This window comes from Papaver somniferum, unplaced genomic scaffold (assembly GCF_003573695.1).
Source record: "Papaver somniferum cultivar HN1 unplaced genomic scaffold, ASM357369v1 unplaced-scaffold_21, whole genome shotgun sequence".
Classification (NCBI taxonomy): domain Eukaryota; kingdom Viridiplantae; phylum Streptophyta; class Magnoliopsida; order Ranunculales; family Papaveraceae; genus Papaver; species Papaver somniferum.
In genome coordinates, this window is record NW_020631041.1 from 8,974,322 (window position 1) to 8,993,194 (window position 18,873).

The 18,873-nt window shown below is 32.9% G+C and overlaps 1 long non-coding RNA gene across 1 annotated transcript; it reads right to left on the reverse strand.

Moving 5' to 3' along the window:
* Nucleotides 1-9,711: 9,711 nt before the first annotated feature.
* LOC113339355 lies at nucleotides 9,712-10,499 on the reverse strand. The gene is made up of 2 exons (XR_003355047.1): nucleotides 10,015-10,499; nucleotides 9,712-9,926 (listed from the first exon to the last, which is right to left on the reverse strand). It is a non-coding gene; the product is annotated as an uncharacterized LOC113339355 (long non-coding RNA).
* Between the last annotated feature and the right edge of the window lie 8,374 nt (nucleotides 10,500-18,873).

Sequence of the window (18,873 nt, forward strand, 5' to 3'; positions counted from 1 at the left end):
TTACAAAAGGGTAATTTGGTCAGTTTCAATTAAAAAGTTGCACTGTCCATTTGACCCAGACGAAACTTCTACCAGTCCATATGGCCCAGAAAACTTGTGTTTTTGGCTATATAGCTCATTTTCTGTTTTGGTAACGCCAAAAGGCTTAAAAGTACGCCACAGTTACTGTTTGTTTAGTGAACACTACAAGAATTTGGCTACTCATAATTGTGTAGGAAGTGGAAACTCATTGCAATAATGGTGTGCTTGGTTAAAAGAAATGAAATTTTTTTTTGCGAAAATAACCCCATTCTCATCTTTGGCAAACAAGAATATAACAAAGACGGGGATAAAATTCCAAGGAGGGAAGATCCAGCCTCAATATTCACTAGGCTCATGCTAACAACTTGTATAGATAAACAAGTCACAACCTATACTTCAAGAAAAAATGGTTGGTGTTATAAAAGAAAACATAAGGCCACTATAAAAATTTAAAAGATAAGTAAATGGTGAAAGTGTTTCTAGAGAATTTTGTATCTCCCTGTAGAAATAAGGAACAAGGAACAACTCCTAGAAACAAGAAACAAAAACCTAGGAGATTTAAATATTTTAACAATTATTATTAATCGCATCGTCCGAACAGAGTACGCGGATTATATGGAGTTACCGAATAGAACGCGGATTATTCGCTGATCCTAATAATTCAGAAGAATAAATCAGGTGTTTTTGTTTGAGATTTTAAAAGTATGACTGGGCTGGGTTTCGAAGTTGAAACCCCCCACTACTATGTCTAACACTGGACCGCTGTACTGGGTTTTCGGTTTTGCATATATTTTACTTAACACAAAATTAAGTTAGAAATTATTGTTATCCACTACGTTTATGTTTTTTAATCGTTATTTTCTGGATTATCATGCTCAATTGTTCTTATTTCACCTAATAAATGGTATATATATATTTATAAATTATTTTTGTAAGGTTATAATACTTATCAGCTTACTATATATGCATGCCGAATTTTCAGTACCGAGCTCACATTTCTAAAACGAATTATACGCGTATGTATCTGTTCCGAACTACTCCCCCAACAACGAACCGTTGACCGATTTTTTGACCGAATCCGACTTATACGAATCCGAATAATTCCCGTACGTATGTCGTCCCGAACTTCTCTCTATACCCCGAATTACTAACTAGGATCTAGATTTGTTCGGGAGATATAAAATCCATATCTAAACCCGAATAAACCTAAATTTAGGATGAAGAACATGAAGAAAAAATAGGATTATTATTTTTGGGGAAAATGGTTTTCGCAGAGAGAAGAGCGGAGGACCGTTTTTTTTATTTTTGGCCCAAGAGGCTATATGGAGCACCTTACTGATCTCATGGTATATTTTCCTCCTGTAATTGGGCTATGCCAATTTTGGGGTATCTACAAGCAGCAAAGCCACATTTTACTGTAGAAGTAACCAAAGCTAAAAAGTGCCGTAAACTATTCTTAAAAGTGTGTTGGTTCATATGAATTTGGCTATTATCTTAATTTTTTATTCAATAAGTCTAGATCCACCGGGATGAAAATCCCGTGGAATCCATCGCGTGACACACAAAAAGTGGGGCCTACAGCAAATAAAAAACCCATCCCATTTTTCATAAGATATGCAATGAATAACAAAACCAATAACTCCTGGCAATTTCCTTTTCGGTTCACAAACAAATTTATGAACTTAATTCCTTAGAACACATGTAAACATTGTTCCCTAGGATGAAATCCTCACCTCATACCCATACATAATCACAATAGCATTCAAATGATTATGGTGATGTCTTATCTACAAAGTTTAATGGTTAAGCAATAAACCTCGTATTGTATTCCTTAATACTATGTCTATCTAGAGTTCATATATGCTTTGCAGTTATGTTTTCAATATGCACGACTTGAAAGATACGTTAGGGAATGAAACAGTTCAAGTCAAATATTACTAAGCTCAAGTGGAAGGATGATTGTTGTAGTTGTAGCTCCTTGCTTCTTCACATATTCAAGACTTCGCAATACTTGTAATGTCTCATATCCTAATGCTTTCAATCTAACCTATACGAAGTTTAACTCTAGTACATAATCAAGCGACTCTTAACATGAGTTTTGCACTAAAATATGACAACCAAACTTGACATACCAACGCTTGGTAGGTTCAACCGAGCAATGCTCTAACAGGAAGTGCATCTTGAAGGCATTTCCATAAGAATAATTTGATTCTATATGAGATATTTAATCTCGATAAGGCTTTCCAAAAAGACTCTGGTAAAGCTAAACTGACTATATCTAGACCATTTTCATTCAATTTCTCATACATCGATTTTACAGTGAATTTACCAGATCTGGTTAGAGTCCATCTCAGTTGATCTTTTCTAAGGTTTTGGCTACTATCTTTAAAGATGTGCATTTGACTAATTTTGGTGGCGATGTCAGATGGGAAGGTTGAAAATAGTAGAGAATTGTTCCATGTATCAGTTTCTGTATTGATTAAGTCAGCTACCCAGACCAAATTTTTATTTCCAGCATTACTAAGGTGTTGAATGTTCTGTTTTAATCCAGGAATCCAAATATCTTTCAAAATATTTATGCCTTTTCCATTTCCTACCTCCCAAATACTAACTTTTTGCACTAGTTACATGTGTTGCCTGATGCAATTCCAAGTCTAAGATCCTTTAACTGAGTGTTTGGTTCTAAATAGAGATTTATTTCATAAAGTATTTTGAACCCGTAGTTTTTACCCATAAGGAATTTGGTTCCTTTAACATTCTCCAAGCCATTTTGGCTAACATCGCAAGATTAAACTTACGAGCATCTCTGAAACCTAGACTTCCTCTAATAATAGGTTTAGAAAGATACGGCCATGCCTTAGGGTAGAAACCTCTTCCTCCAGCATCCTTACCCCACCAGATATCCCTTTGAATGGAATTTATTTTATTAGTAGTTTGCTTAGGCAGGAGAAAGCATCCCATTAAGTAGTTTGGGATACTAGAGAGAACTGCTCTGTTTAGAACAAATCTACAAGGTTGAGCTAGAACTAAACTTTTCCATCCTTTAGACTTGGATTTCACTCTTTCCAGAATGGGAGTAAAGGTTTTTATTTTTGATCTATCCATAAAAAGAGGTGCCTCTAAGTAAGGATCTTTAAGGGTTATATGCTTGATTTTTAGCATTTTAGACATCATCCTTTGATGTTTTGGTTTTACTTTCTTGCTAAAAAGGACACCTGATTTTTCAAAATTTATTAATTGTCCTGAGAACTTGCTAAAAGTTGCTATTGTGTCTAGTAAATTCCTACACTCCAAAAAGATCTGCTTTCATAAAAAGTAAGCAGTCATCAGCAAACAATAGAAGGGATATGAGTTCACTTTTGGGGGTTATCTTAACTCCATGAAGAATCTTGTTTTTTTCTTGAGTTAGAAGCAGTCTGGAAAAAAATTCCATACAAATGATGAATAGATAGGGTGGAAGAGCTCCTTGCCTTAATCCTCTAGTAGGTTTAAATGTTTCTCCAGGAGTTCCATTTAGCAGTACAACAATTGAAGTAGTTGAAATGCATTTCTCGGTGAGCTGACACAGATCATTAAAGCCTAAAGTTTTTAAGGCATTTAACAAAAAACTCCAATTTACTTCATCAAAGGTTTTGACAGATCTATTTTGATTCCTAAACCTCCTATTCTATCTTTTTCCTTTTTGAAAGAATGAATGATTTCATGAGCTACAATGATGTTATCTGATGTTTCTTTACACTCAACGAAACTGTTAGGTGTTTGCAATAGTAAATTAAGTATGTGGCTATAGGATTTAATAGATGAAACTAGATTTGGATTATGTTTTAGGTTTTAATTCAATTTTCTTGAAATCCTTCTATATTGACGCTATAGGATTTAATGAAACCTATTATTGGGACTTTACATTCCAATAGAGGGGCTTCACTAATAGATCAAAAATAGGTTACCCATTAATAATTTTAAAAACCTCTTATCTAAATATTTTTCATAATGACTAAAAAACCTTCAATTTAATTATTGCTAATTATTTAATAAGATTAGTTATCATATCATTAGTTATTAGATTAATTAATGATTTTGAATTTAGAGGAAGAGAACCAGAAGGAAAAGAGAGCAGAAAAATATATATTTTTTTTTGATAATTCTAAATTTTAATTCACTCAACTAAAACAAATGACTTTAGTGACAAATTTCAAGTTGTTAAAGTAAAAGAAAAAAATGAAATTTTTTAGCCTTTCAAACTAATTTACAGTTGGGTTTTTTTACTCATAAGACAAATCGTTAAGTAGTGATGATGAACTCCTAACCGTAAAGAAAATTAGCGAAAATTCAATTTAATAAAAAAACACTTACGATTGGGTAAAAAAGAAACCAACCGTAAATTCGGTTACAGTTAGGTTGTTATAATATAATCAGCCGTAAAATTTTCTCTTGTAAAATTTTTCTTCTACTAATCTTTATTTCCGTAATAATTGAAAATATTTGTGAATTCTGGTAAATATGTTTCTCAAGTTTTGACTGTAAGAGACATCAAAAGGAAAAGGATTGAGCTCCCACCATTCTCTAGCTGGCTTTCTCCGCACCTCATCTTAATATTATTGATTAACTTTGATGATGTTCATACGCAGAACAAAGAGAAGAATAGCAGCACGAGCTGTGTCAGCAACCAAAATTCGACAAAAGTTAATATTGAATTGCCTTTCTTATGGAACACGGATCAGGATCTTTTTTTTCATTCAGTTGTAGGCACAAACCAGATAATCATGCAATCCCATGAAAATCGTTCCATCTTCACACGTTGTTTATTTGTACAAATGGAAAACCAAGTCTTGCAACTAAGTATAGATAGTATGTCCTTCATGAACGGAAAATGAGTATATCTGTAGAGTGATTTTTTTCTACCTAAAAAATCTCAACAAATCCTTATATTTCAACTGATTACTTTCCCTATTTATTTTCACACGACTAAAAAATCTCTACACTTCGTTATTCATCCTAAAAAATCTTAACATATCCCCTATATACTTTCCCCTGAACGGAAGATCCTAAACCGAAAGCTCTTGTTACCATCTAGTATTTTCCAATCACCTCGCAAACAAACATATTAATACAGAACGTTTTACAGTTCGTTGAAAACAAAGAAAACCCAACCGTAGTAAAATACCGGTTGGTTTATCCAAAATCAAATCCAACCGTATAAATTTCTGAAAATTTGTATTTCAGAATTTTTTACGGTTAGGTTTAAGTATTGTTGCCGTCGAACCAAAACGTAGATGGATTATTACGGTTAGGATTTATAGTTTTCTAACCGTAACAGTTTCTACAAACCTATAGGGGTTAGTCCTCGAGTGATTTCTGGGGAGTTGAGTGTATTTTAAATCTCAAGAATTTTGAGAGATTTTGAGAGAGTGTAAGGAGTTTGAGAGAGTTTGGTGTTTTTGAGTTCAGGGAGTTTGGGGGAGTGTATGGAGTTTGAGAGAGTTTATTAGAGGGAGTTTAGGGGAGTTTGAGAGAGTTCACTCCTAACTCATTCTCTTTTAAGAAACAATAAACCCTCATTTGCAAATAACATTGATCTTTAATCAAAAGAAAAAAAAAATGAAAATGATCATATCTCTGTATCAATAGTATGTTATTTTGTGCAACGAGATAATTTTTTTTCCCTTCAATTTAACGGTCTCCATACAATTCAAACTCCCTTTGTTCACGAACATTTTTCCACATTTTCCTGTTGAAGTTTTTACTAACTGTCCATCGAGAGCGACCAAATGTGTCACGTATTGTGATGGAATTAAAATTTGGTTCAAAATCTTTTCTCCGAGCTATAGCATTTATTGAATCTTATTTATTTCTAAAATTAGGGTTCTTATTTGGGGTGGTTAAGGGAGTAGTGGTTGGTTATAGGTGGTGATGGTAGTGGTGAGAAAATAGTTTTGACGGTGGTTGCAGAAGTGGTAATGTAATTCAACTCAGGGAAGCGCTAATTGTGAAGACTTCTACATTTTTTTTTGCTGGTGCATCTTACGGGATATTTAGATCTAAACAAATCTATATATCCACACATTTTCATGGAATCTAGATCACTATCCTAATATTTTCCTAGAAATGTTTCACCGTATCATAATGGCCATCATCTGACAATCATTTCATCATGTTGGGAACAACATTTTTGTTGGTGAGATTTGAGAAATCCGTACGATTTGAAAAGAAAGATTTTGAACCAAATTTGGTTGTGAGACCAAAATACACTAAAATCTCTACTCTTTTGAGAGATTTGTTGTGAGACCAAAATACACTAAAAACTCCTTCGAACTCCCCAAAGCAACCAACTCCCTAGTATTGTAGGGTTTTATGACTAACAGGGAGTTCAAGAGCTTTTTTTAAACTCTCCAGCGATTAACAGGTGTTTTCTAGGGAGTTTAGGAGACTCCTCTAAACTCCCCCACGACTAACGGGGATTTGGAGAGACTCCCTCAAACTCCCTCAGGACTAACAGAAGAAAACCCAAATATATTAAAATCTCTCGAACTCTCCCACGACTAACCCCCTGCTAATTTTTTTTCTAGTGATTTCATTCAATTGAAAAAAAAAGTGGGAAGGATTTATGATTGATGAAGAAGAAGAGGAACAAATTTTGGATTAGAATTAAGTTGTGATTTTAGTTTTTAGGTTTTTATTTTAGATGAAGGGTAATCTAGACATTTGCTATTGCATCAAGACATCCCATAACCATTTTTTTAGTCACTAAGAAACCATGTGAAGCCCCTCTATTGGAATGTGAATCCCCAATAATAACAACGATTTAATACATGAAAAAAACTAGACTTGGATTATATTTTAGGTTTTAATTCAATTTTCTTGAAATCCTTATATATTGACATCTAGGTGAACAAATGGCTTGCGAGAAGATAAGGGGATATGTCTCCGTCATGTGTAAAGAACCACCAGTTGACTTTGACAAAATATGTACCACACTCGAAAATTTCATCAATTAAATCTTGAAAAATCCGACTTTATCATTCATTTGAGTCTTCATTTTATGAATTTATAAGCAATTTAATCTTCATAATGTCGCCGATAATATCGGTTTCAGTGTTATCCGAAATACTGATATTATCGATATTTCACCGATAATCCTTCCTGACCGGTATCTACCAAAATCCGATATTGACTACATTATTTGAAGGGTATATGGCAACGATGATCTTCATCAACCACCGACAACTTAGAGGATGGATTAAAGAAGGATATATTTGAACAGTATCTTTTAGATTAATACGGTATACAGAAGTGTTTATTTTCGTTCGTAGAATCTAATAGGGATAGGGCACTTTAGTAGATTGTTATAAAAAAAGATATTTGGGTAAAATAACCAAATAGGATACTAGAACAGTGTCTTTTAGATTCAGGATAATAAAACTGTTGTTTTTTTACATGTCCATTAGACCCAGGAATTTAAGTTCAAGGATTATTCAACCAATTTTCGGTTTAAATAAAGGTTTAAACAAGACATCACAACAGGATTTTTTAACAACCACTAGATAATTCTTAATTCAACTTTTCATCTCCTCTCCACCACCCCCACCCCCACGAGAAAAACAAAAACTCAATTTCATCTTCTTGCTTGGATCTAGTCCATTTGGGGCTAGATCTGAGCAAGGATCTTACTTTTTTGTGTTTTAATTTTAGAATAAAAAGATTTTTTCCTATTAGGCTTATTTTCTTCACCTTCATGGTGATTTTTATCTTCACCTTCATGGTTATTCTTGTCTTCACCTTAATGGTGATTCTCTTTTATTTTAATGGTTACCTGATCTTGATTATATGTTTGTTCAAGTACATCGCCGGATTCAGACCGGTCAACAAATTTGCAGATTACTCTTATATTATTGGAGCATTACTTCATGAGGAAGACGATTTATCAAATGGTCCATGAATATTATGAAGATCATCTTCTCTCTGATTCAATCGGTTCTTACATTCTTGTATTAGGTCAGTATTTGGAATTCCTTTTCTTTTCCTTATCGGAATTTTCAATTATTGTACCACTACAAGCTTGTTATTTCTTTTTACTTTTCCAATTTGATGTACTTGAGACCTATGTAATCTTGATTTCCATTAATGAATATTGAATTACAAAAAAAAAAAAACCACTATTATAGTCTAGAGATATTATAATCATATATTTTTAATTGTAGCTTGATCATATGCATTATACTGCTCACACCGTACTTATGTCCCCTGTGTGCAAATATGTAGTAGGAGAATGGCTCCCCGGACGAGAACCTAAATTTTCTCAGATAAATTTGTCGGTCCTTTCTTTTCGTCAATAGTGAAAGGACAAGCACGTACATATCCAGTTTAATCGTTTTCATTTTAGAGATTGTGGAGCAAATTGAATAAACAACAAAGTAATAATGGGTTTGATGTTATATCCTCGACTGAACTGATTCAACAACAGCTAATCACGCTCCATTACATGTGGAACAGAGTTTGACTTAAAGAACAAATCCAAAGGATAGAGTTTGGTGCCGATTAGTTTCAATATAAGTCATAAATCTATCTTTTGGACGTGGATGTTCGGTATCCCCTTATGGGAAGAAAGTTTAATCTCATTCAGCCACAGCACAATAGCACATGAGATTTTTACTTTGAAATGGGGTGACATCCTTTTATTTTTGTTTTCTGAATTGTTTCTAGAAAACAAGGTGTAGTTTTGACGATTTAAGCTCTGGTCTAATTGACTTACTGGTTTCATAGGAATGTCAATTGGCTGGTAGGGATAGATGGAGCTCTTAATCCAAAACCTGTTTAAAATATTCATCTATTATTATAGTTGTTGGGGTTTTGTTTCGTGAAGATTCCGGAACTTATCAGAAGTAATTTGGGTGTTTCCCAAGTTATGTGGTTTCCTAGTTCAGGATTTCCTAATTAAGGTGTGAATCTATTTTTAGGAGTTATAAGACTTGGGGAGAAAGGATTTTTCAACTATATAAGAGGGCTTATATTTTGAGTAAAAGTCCATTCTCTTGACTATTCTCTTGTAGAATCCTCTCAAGAACAAGAGTTATCGAGGGTCACAACCGTTGTGTCCTATAATGGTTGATGACGGGGAAAAATCTATGTGAGAAGAGTGACTTGTAGAAAGAGTGGGTATGGGAGAAATCTATGGTTTCTAGGGTTCATATGGGAGAAGCTAGAATTCATGCTGTTCTTCATGTTCTTGTCTAAAGTCGAAGCAACCATGCGGTGGAGGTTTATGGAAGAAGAAGAATAAGGAAAGAGGTAAATTTTTGTAATGTTTACCGCTAGTGAGTTATATAACTAGTTAATTATATGATGTGTGTCAATGTCATAACTTGTTATGATCACTACAAGAAAACTAGTTTATTGCAACTTGTTCTTTGTGCGGCGAAAATCCGTATTTTGTGTTGCAATAGCCTTTTGCCACACCCTATGGCAAGAAACTGTGTGACAAGAAGTTATTGCCACATCTATGATGTTCTTCGGCAATAGCTGTGTCTTATTGTAATTTTATTTTATTTAAAAAACCAGTTCCTGATTAATTGGTCAAAGACATTTATTATCAAATTTTTGTCCATGATAACAATAGTAATTAATTTGATTTTTTTACATTGATTTTGAATCATTTAGTAAATCTAACTACAGGAAAAAAAAATAACGAGGATAGAATTCTCAATTTGTAGATTTATTTTATTTCATATACAAGATTAATACATATACATTGTATATCTTTGATCAAAAAATAAAATAAATACATGTTACATCATAGGATGAGACCACATGACAATTTTCAGGAAAAATAAAGAGAATAGAAACTAAACTTCTTCGATCTAATTCTCTATTTCTGAAAAATCAACTCCTTCTAATCTTTTTCTCTGCTCCTGCAAAATCAATGTTCAAGGAATATAGTTACTTTGATAATCAAATATCGTTAATACCCAATAGATTTTAGTTTTAACAGATCGGTACCTTGTCCCGAAAACATTCCAAAGTTGATTATTTCCCCCGGGCTCTTAAAGAGTCTATCAGATTAGAATCAGTTTAAGAAGTGAAAACGGAGGCAGAAAAAACCGATGGTTAGCCCATTATCAGTCTAGAGAAACAAAGGAAAAATAATTATGTGATCACAACCCCTATTATAGATCTGATCTCAATTGAATGACTCCTTAATATTTTAAAATCACTGTGAAGATTAAGTAGTTTTTCACTAATCTCAAACCTTATAAAAGTTGTAATCAAAGGAAAAATTTAGAGCGCAAGCCCAATAAAGATCATGAGTAACCTCGAGAGCTTGTTTCCTTCTCAAAAGATTAAACGCAGCAACAATTTTCTTTTTTTGTTTACATGTTAGATCTCAGAAGGTTGATAAGAAAAACGGAGAGAGGATATGGGAGAGGTTAAAGAGAGAAAGTGGAGATGGTTGGTAGGGAATATGTACGTGGGGAGAAAATGGACTTTGACTCTTTCCATACATAAACTAATTTTCCTTTTTTCCCTTATAGAGTATATAGTTTGGACAACTTAGGCAAGTTAAAGAGCGGTCCGAATTCATTTTTGGGAACACTAAATTCATGGTTGTGGTTTGCTTTAATTAAAATTAATCATTATGAGTGTTTTATTAATTAGTGTCTCATTAATCTCTCATAATGAATAATTTATTAAATTTTCATCATTTAATGTCCTCTTAATTAATCTAATAAATATTTATTGTTACATTAATAAATAATTTTAATAAAAATTATATCAATAGAAATTAGTGGTTAGTAGTAGAAGAAATAGTGGCTGGTAAAAGCAGTGGTGGTGGAGGCGATAATATCAGTGGTGGTGGAAAAAAATAATGCCGGAGGGTGGTTTTATGGTGGTGATGTTGGTAAATAATCGTGAACATTATTAGTTTTATATATTTAAAACACTGGCAACATTGTATCGTGAAAGATGTAGTTGGTAATCACAATTGAGAAAAACAGATATCATATTTTGTGAAAATATGAAAATTTGGCTATAAAAATTTGTGATTATCCAGATTATGAAAATTTGGCTATTACAGGTCGTCGGGGTTTCAATCTATTCAAAACTTTTTGGTCTAGAAATGTGAGATTTTCTCAAGAACCAATTTTTCTTTCATATTTGTTTAGACTTAGTAGAAATAGAATTTTGATTTCATCTTGATTCAAAAACGGGTTAAAATAAAATTGATTGCAACACAACATAGTATATAACAATAAAAAATATAATTGAATAAATTAATTAACAATCTAAGTTTGTTCAATCAACACTTTAACCATGATGTGTGTGATTCAAAATTAGAGGTACGACAAACGGCTAACGGGAGGACGCGACGGTTGTGGTGGAGAAATAAATGGTATTAGATGGTTTTGTAGTGGTGGCGGCGGTTGGTGAGTAGCAATAGGCTATGTTAATTTTGTGTAGCTACAAAATGAGTAACATTATAAATTAGAAGTTGTGGTTGATGGTCTTATTAATAAAATAATCTCGGTTAAAATACATGAAAGATCAAAAAAATAAAACAAACCAAAAAATGTCATGTTATATAATTACTAGAAACAATCGGGCACAAGGTAAAATCAATACACAAAAAATTACTTATTATCGGAAAGTGTCGTTATGGTAAGGGATGTACTCTAGGTATGCATACTTTTCTGCCTATTTCTTTGTATTATATTATACAATGAAGCTTCGCTAAGTTAGGTAGATAAAGACCGGTCCTAATGTTTCCTTCCAATTATAAATTCACGGTTTCTGTCAATCTCATGAATACACGCTTATTTGAGAAAAATTCATTACATATTCTTTTATTCCCATCTCAAAAGTCCAAATCAAAATGGAAAAATTTGATCAACTGAAAATAACAAACTTGCCTTCCCATAAAATCGACCAATTGATTTGTCGCTCACATTCAGTAGGATGAGTGGGTTTGAAAACTCTAATTCCTTACTTTGTGGCAAACGAAAATCATAAATAAAGTTGGGAAGGGAGATAGATTGCGGAGAGGAAAAAACTCAAATCTAAGAGTATTGTTCCGCTCAATATTGTTTTAATTTTCTCTCAATCTTAGTCCACCGAAACGTACATGTGTGACCTTAAACTACTCTGAGCTAACAACATTTGAGAAAATCCTTTTTTTTTTATCATTTTCTTGAATATCATTTGTTGTATTGTATATTTAGCTGAAGCATACATTTTCAAAGATAACCTTATTGATTACAATAACCTCATGGTTGAAACTTAGGGGTGCCTGTATTTTGTGATTAGTCAGGTTATAAAAATTTGGCTATCACATGTCGTCGGGGTTTCATTTATTCACAACTTTTTTTTCTAGGTTTAGACATTAGAGGAAATAGAATTTTGATTTCATCTTGATAGTTAAACTTAGAGAGAAACTCAAAAGGTTATTCAGATTACACATTGTAATTTGACAATAGATTGGTATTTAATCTTACATGTATACAATAGCCTATGTTCTCCGGGCTTCTGTTTCAAAGTACTGAATAATTTGACTAGAAGTTATTTTCAATAAATAATCTAACATGATTATACGTACTTTATATAACACCCTTGCCATTATGGAAAGATAAAGAGTGGCCAAGATTTGTTTAGGGAGAAGCTAAATCAACAGTTGTGGTCGTTTACATTATAATTGTATCAATAATTTCTCATAATAAATATTTTATTAATCCTACATTATAAATATCTCATGATTATCTTCATAAATAATGTTTCATTAATCTTACATTATAAATATCTTTTTATATCATAAATATCTTATAATTATCTATATAAATTAACTTTCACTTAAGGTATATTAATATTTCATTATAAATGTCTTATAATTTTTAAACAGATTTTCCTTTAGTGAGAAAGAGTACAATGGAGAGTGGAACATACTAAAAGAAATTGGATGAGAGCCTTGCAACAAGATGGGCTCCAACCGATTTTTGAATGACAAACCTAAGTTCCTAACCTAGGGAAAAGAAAATCTCCCACTATAACATCCGCAACATTAAATATTCATCATTAAATAAATATAGTTTCATTATTAAATTTTTTGTTAATGTTTTAAATGTTTTATGATTATCTTAATAGATACTTTTATTAAATAAATAATAAATTCGTTAATAATCATATCAGTCGGGGGGTATTTGCGGGTGGTGGTCCATGGAAGCTGGTGACGATGGTGATGAGGTAGTGGTGGTGGAAGTGCAGGTGGTCAGTGTGGTAATCAGGTAGTGGACAATTCTTATTCTATGTCGTTAGGACACAAGTAAACTATTATGGAAGTTGTGGTTGATTTTTTTAATGTGAAAATGGAAGTTTTGGTTGATTTTTTAAATGCGAAAATAAGCTGGTTATAATACAGAAGAAACAATTGTACAGGTTGACCGTAATTTTCATAAAAACAACCTTAGAAGAATTCAAGGATGATAAGGTGATAGACACATTTTTGTGTCTAATTTGTCCTCAATGCATATATTGTTGGAACTCTATTTTTGTACTAATATTGTGTTTTTATGTTTGTTTAGGTGTTTGTTTAGGTGTTTTTTGAGAAAATACCCTTGTATGGAAAGAGTTGCTCAAAAAGTGATGATTTACACCCAGAAGAAAAGTACTAAAGGCACCCCAGAAATGTACCGGAAACGTCCCAGAAATGTCCCGGAGGAAACCAGAAAAATTACTATTTCAACCCAAGAATTAGTATTTCAGCCCAAATTCCTAAGGGGACACCACTGTTTTCTAAGGGGACACCTTTTCACGATTTGAATTTGAAAATGGCGGGAGAAATCAATCACGCCTGCATGAAATTTCTACTCGATTCTTGGACGTGTTTTTGGAAGATTCGATCGCTGGAAATTATTGGGCTAAGCCTGTTAAGGCTAAACAGGCCGAATGCAAGTGATTTTAGCGATCAAGTTGGCTGAAATGACCGGGAGAGAAGATCAAAGTCCAAACAGGGGAGCTGTTTTCACGGGAGAATATTTTGGAAAATATTGGATTCTGTTGGAGGATATACGTGCGTTATCTCATGGGATTCGAATATATCTAAGATAGGAAAGATTGAGAGAGCGTCAGAAGCCAAGAGAATATTTGGTAAACACGATTTCGATTAAACAGGAAAAAAATCAAAAATATTATTCTCGCGTCTGCAGAGAATTGAAGAGAAGATTATATGGAGTTATGATGGAAGATATCGATGTTGTTGGGTATAACTAGCTCACTGAGGTCAAGGAGAAAGGGTGTCGAGAGTTGGGAGGAGAGGAGAGAAGGCTGCAGAGGGAGAATCACCATTTTTCTCTGCTGCTGCTGCTGTCATTGATGAAGAGGAAGAACACGAAGAACAGACGGCCAAAGACAGTCGTTCCCCAACAGTGACAACGACCGGTCTCTGTGGGTCATAGTCAGCTACGCAGACAACAGCAACACTCTTTTATCGTTCTTTGTAACGGTGTTCTGTAATGCTTATAAGCGTTGCAGTTTACCGATTTTCACCCTTTTCTCCATTTTCTCTTCATTGTAAACACCAATTGAGCTTAATAAAATATTTTGAGAGGTATTTCACTATGATGAGCTAAACCCAAGCACTGGGAAGACGGAGAAAGCCTTAATTCATCCATGTGGTAATTTAATTAATTCTTTTATTTACTTTTTGCACTAATTTTAATTGAATTAAGATTTTAAATTAATTACTTGTGATTTTATTTGATGGAGTATGCTTGGTCCTAGGGATTTTTGATGCGCCATGCTCATAAAATACAACTAATATTTTATAAAATCTATCTTGACAATAAACTAGAGTTAATATTTGTTTTGTTTTTGAACTATAATTGTTAGAATTAATTTCTGAACCACTTGAAAATGAAAAAAACGGTCGTATCTTTAGTCCCAGTACTCTTTCCCATATTGTTAATATTTTTTGTATATATTTTTATTTTTAAATCTTTACAAGTCCGAGCAACGAACTTTTACTACCACTTTCAAAACTATAACATAAGGTAATAATCTACTATTTGGATAGTAAACGTTTTCAGTTGGTTACATTACATGTCTCACGCGGTGGTTTCTTCGAGACAGCTATTACGGTCAACCTACCAATTCTCAAAAGAAAAAACATCATAAAATATTGTCACTATATACATCCAACAACAAAAAATTACAACGGTTAAAACTGACATATTCTTCTTTTATTTTATGAAGACCGTGCCGTTACGGCACAGGTGAAACTCTAGTCTACCGATATAATAATATGGAGTAATAATTTCCGGAGATATTTCGTTTTTCCATATTTAATAATAATACATAAGGAAAATCATTACTAATTCGCCACACCTACATTCTGTCATGAGGCAATATACCATCTTTTTGCATCACATCTAAGCTTGTTGTGGAAAAATCTCAGCATTTTGCCTCGCCAGTTATTTTCATGTGGATAGAAAAAGTTTTTTCCACATTAGGATGAAACTGTTGCAATACAGACATTTTGCCACATACTCTCAAACATGTGGTGCTGTTATAGACTGTTTTTCTTATAGTGGATAATGAAAGATTCTCCGGGTGGTTTTGGTCGTGGATGTAGCCTACAAAGGGTAGGTGAACCACGTAATCTTTATGTCGCGTGTAATTTTCTATTATCGTATTGATCATATATTTGTGCTAGTATTATTCGATCATGCTAATCTAAAGATGTAAGTAAAAGATTCCACCTAAGTTATCTAAAGTAGGATGTTTCATGGAAGTGACTTCCATGAAAACATGCCGGTTCGAGATGAACGTAACCCCGGTTTCCCGACAATAATAGCATCACGCATAGGATTTAACTTTATCTCATAAATTGTAAATATTAAAAAACAAAAGAAAAATCCATATATTTTAATTTTTGACTACAAATTATCTAATAATACATTTGTTTAGATGTCCTCAAATAACAATAATGCATAGTTCTATGTTTAACATCTAATTTATTAAATGTGATCAATCTGGTGACCAAAGATAATGTAGTAAATGTCCATTTCTTGAATCATATTTCAAGATATTTAACAAGACAAGATTGACTCAAAGTTTCTTCTTTGTAATAAATCTAGTAGAAGTCATACGATATACTCTCAAATAGATAGCATGGTAAAGCTTGTGAGTAAATAGAACGATTAAATGTTTGCATAATTGTTGATGAAATTCTCCAAATGTCTTCGTCGATCTTTAGTTTTTTGAGGGTGATGTCTGATACTCAACTACCAACACTTATACCTAGTCTGAGACTTGACTTAGTAGACTAGAAATCAAGATATAGTTTTGTTCAACTAATACATTGAAAATAAGCTTGAGATAGCAAAATTTATGAGTTCGACCGGCAGAATAACATTGTTTTGTCACTCATGAAAGTTTGGATGGTAGGGAGCTTTAAGATTTCATAGAAAGATAAATTTCTCCAACCGGCTTGTATGGAAAAAGAGAAGGCGAGATGGAAGAAAGTTTTGAGATTCAAAGAATAATGAAGTTTCTGGTTTTTTTGCTCGTGAGGAATTGAGAAAAGGGTAGACGGTGTAGAAGGATTAGGGATATATGGAAGGGATATTTCAATGGTTTTGACGTTTTAAAAGAAAGAAATATCAAGAGTATGGTTGTCACTTTTAGGTTTAATTTCTTTTTTTCCATCTCATACTACCCAATACTTTAACCGTCCATTAGAACCAGATTTCAAATTTTTCCTGGGCATACGACCCATTTTCTCGGGATTTTTTTTTGGGAAAATTAGGCCTAGACCCCGCCCATGGATAACCCATAATATGAGGCCCCTAGTTAAAAGAGTTTTAAAACCAGGCCCCTAATTAAAAAATAAATTTTAATAGAGATTGAAATGACCAGATTGACCTTCACTATATAAGTATCTAACATAGGTTTTCTCTCAAACAGACACGTTTATTTTCATTTGAAGAGAGAGAAACCGGATCTCACCTGAGAAACCTTCCGATCGATAATTGCATAATTTTTTTCCAGATCGAACCGAAAACAAAATTCACATTCAGAATCGTCAAAGAATCGATCTATCATACTCAAAACAAACATCAGAAGAAGAAAATAAAGGTAGGTTTTCGATCAATCTTCTTCTTCTTCCTGTTTAATCTTTACTTCTTCTTCTTTAATGTTAACTTCTTCTTCCTCGATTTCGATTCCTGTTGTTACTGATTAATTCGTGTTGATTCAAAAATTTCTGTCTTGCTTGATTGTTGTTGTTACTGATTAATTCGATTCTGATTCGTGTTCTTACTGATTAATTCGATTTTGATTCCTGTTGTTTCTGATTTATTCGATTTTGATTCCTATTATTACTTTTTAATTCGCGTTGATCAAATTTGTTACTGATAATATTATTTTTACAGATCGAAGAAGAAAGAGCAACCACAAATTCAGTTTCAAACTAGATCGGAGAAGAAGAAAAACTGCAGATTCAGTTTTGAACTATTATTTATCTACAATGATGAAAGGAAGAAAGAGAAAACCTGAAAAAGATCCTACATTAACGGGTATTAATCTTTCAATCGTTTGTGATGATATAATGTTAGTGTTCTTTTGTGAATTTTTCTTCTGAGTTTTGCTTGTGATGATGTCATGAACTAAATTTGATCTCATGCTATGCTTGTAACATGTGTAACTGACGTCTACACATCCATTTAGCTTGTGTAACTTTCCTCTACACATCCAATTAGCATGTGTAACTTTCGTTTACACATTCAATTAGCATGTGTAACTCGAAGTTACACATTCATACAATCAGATGAATATGAGCTTCTCTTACAAAGTTGTATTAAAATGTCTTGATCTGTAAGTTATACTCATAAAACTGTGTTTGTACTTAAATTATTCAGATTACATATGCATGATATTGAGAGTAGGTATATATGATCTTGGATGGTACTAAAAGTATGTAGCTGACATGATATTGATGTAGTGGTTATGTTGGTGATTGTTATATGATAAGTTTTATATTAATTATCTTGCATTTCTGGTTATGTCACTCTTCTTACAGTGGTGATGGTGGTTACATGAGTATTGATGGTGCCGGTGGTAGTGGTGGTAGAAGATCTAGTGAAAGTGAGATTTGAGTGAAATCAATTGTTGAAAGCGAAGAACGGAGATCAACAATGAGTGATCCGCCTATAAAATTTGATTTAAGAGTAATGTTTTGTTTTTGTTTTTTTTGTCTACATTGAGTGATTATCTTGTCTACATTGAATATTATGCTTAAATTTGTATTTATTATTAATGATCTTGTTCAATCAAATGCAATTTTTTTCTAGATATTGGTTGTCTTTGTCTGTAACTATAATTTTGTTACTGTTTTATGTGACGATGTACAACCTATGTAACTTTCCTCTACACATCCAATTAGCATGTGTAACTTGTATCTACGCACCCAGTAAGCATGTGTAACTTGCATCTACACATCTAATTAGCATGTGTAACTCGCAGTTACACATAAATATAATGTTCTAGTTCTGAGTCTGTTTTTTCTTTCAATTAGCATGTGCGACTTTCATTTACACATCCAATTAGCATGTGTAACTTGCATTTACTATATTTTTTTTTCCAATTAGCATGTGTAACTTTCATATACACATCCAATTAGTATGTGTAACTTTCGTCTACATATCCACTTAACATGTGTAACTTGTGTCTACACATCCAATTAGCATGTGTAACTCGCTGTTACACATAAATATGGCTTGTTCCATTCTGAGTCTGTTTATTTCTTATTCATTCCAACTCTCATTTTTTTCTCTTTTAGAACAACAATCAAAATATTCTCAAGTACAAATT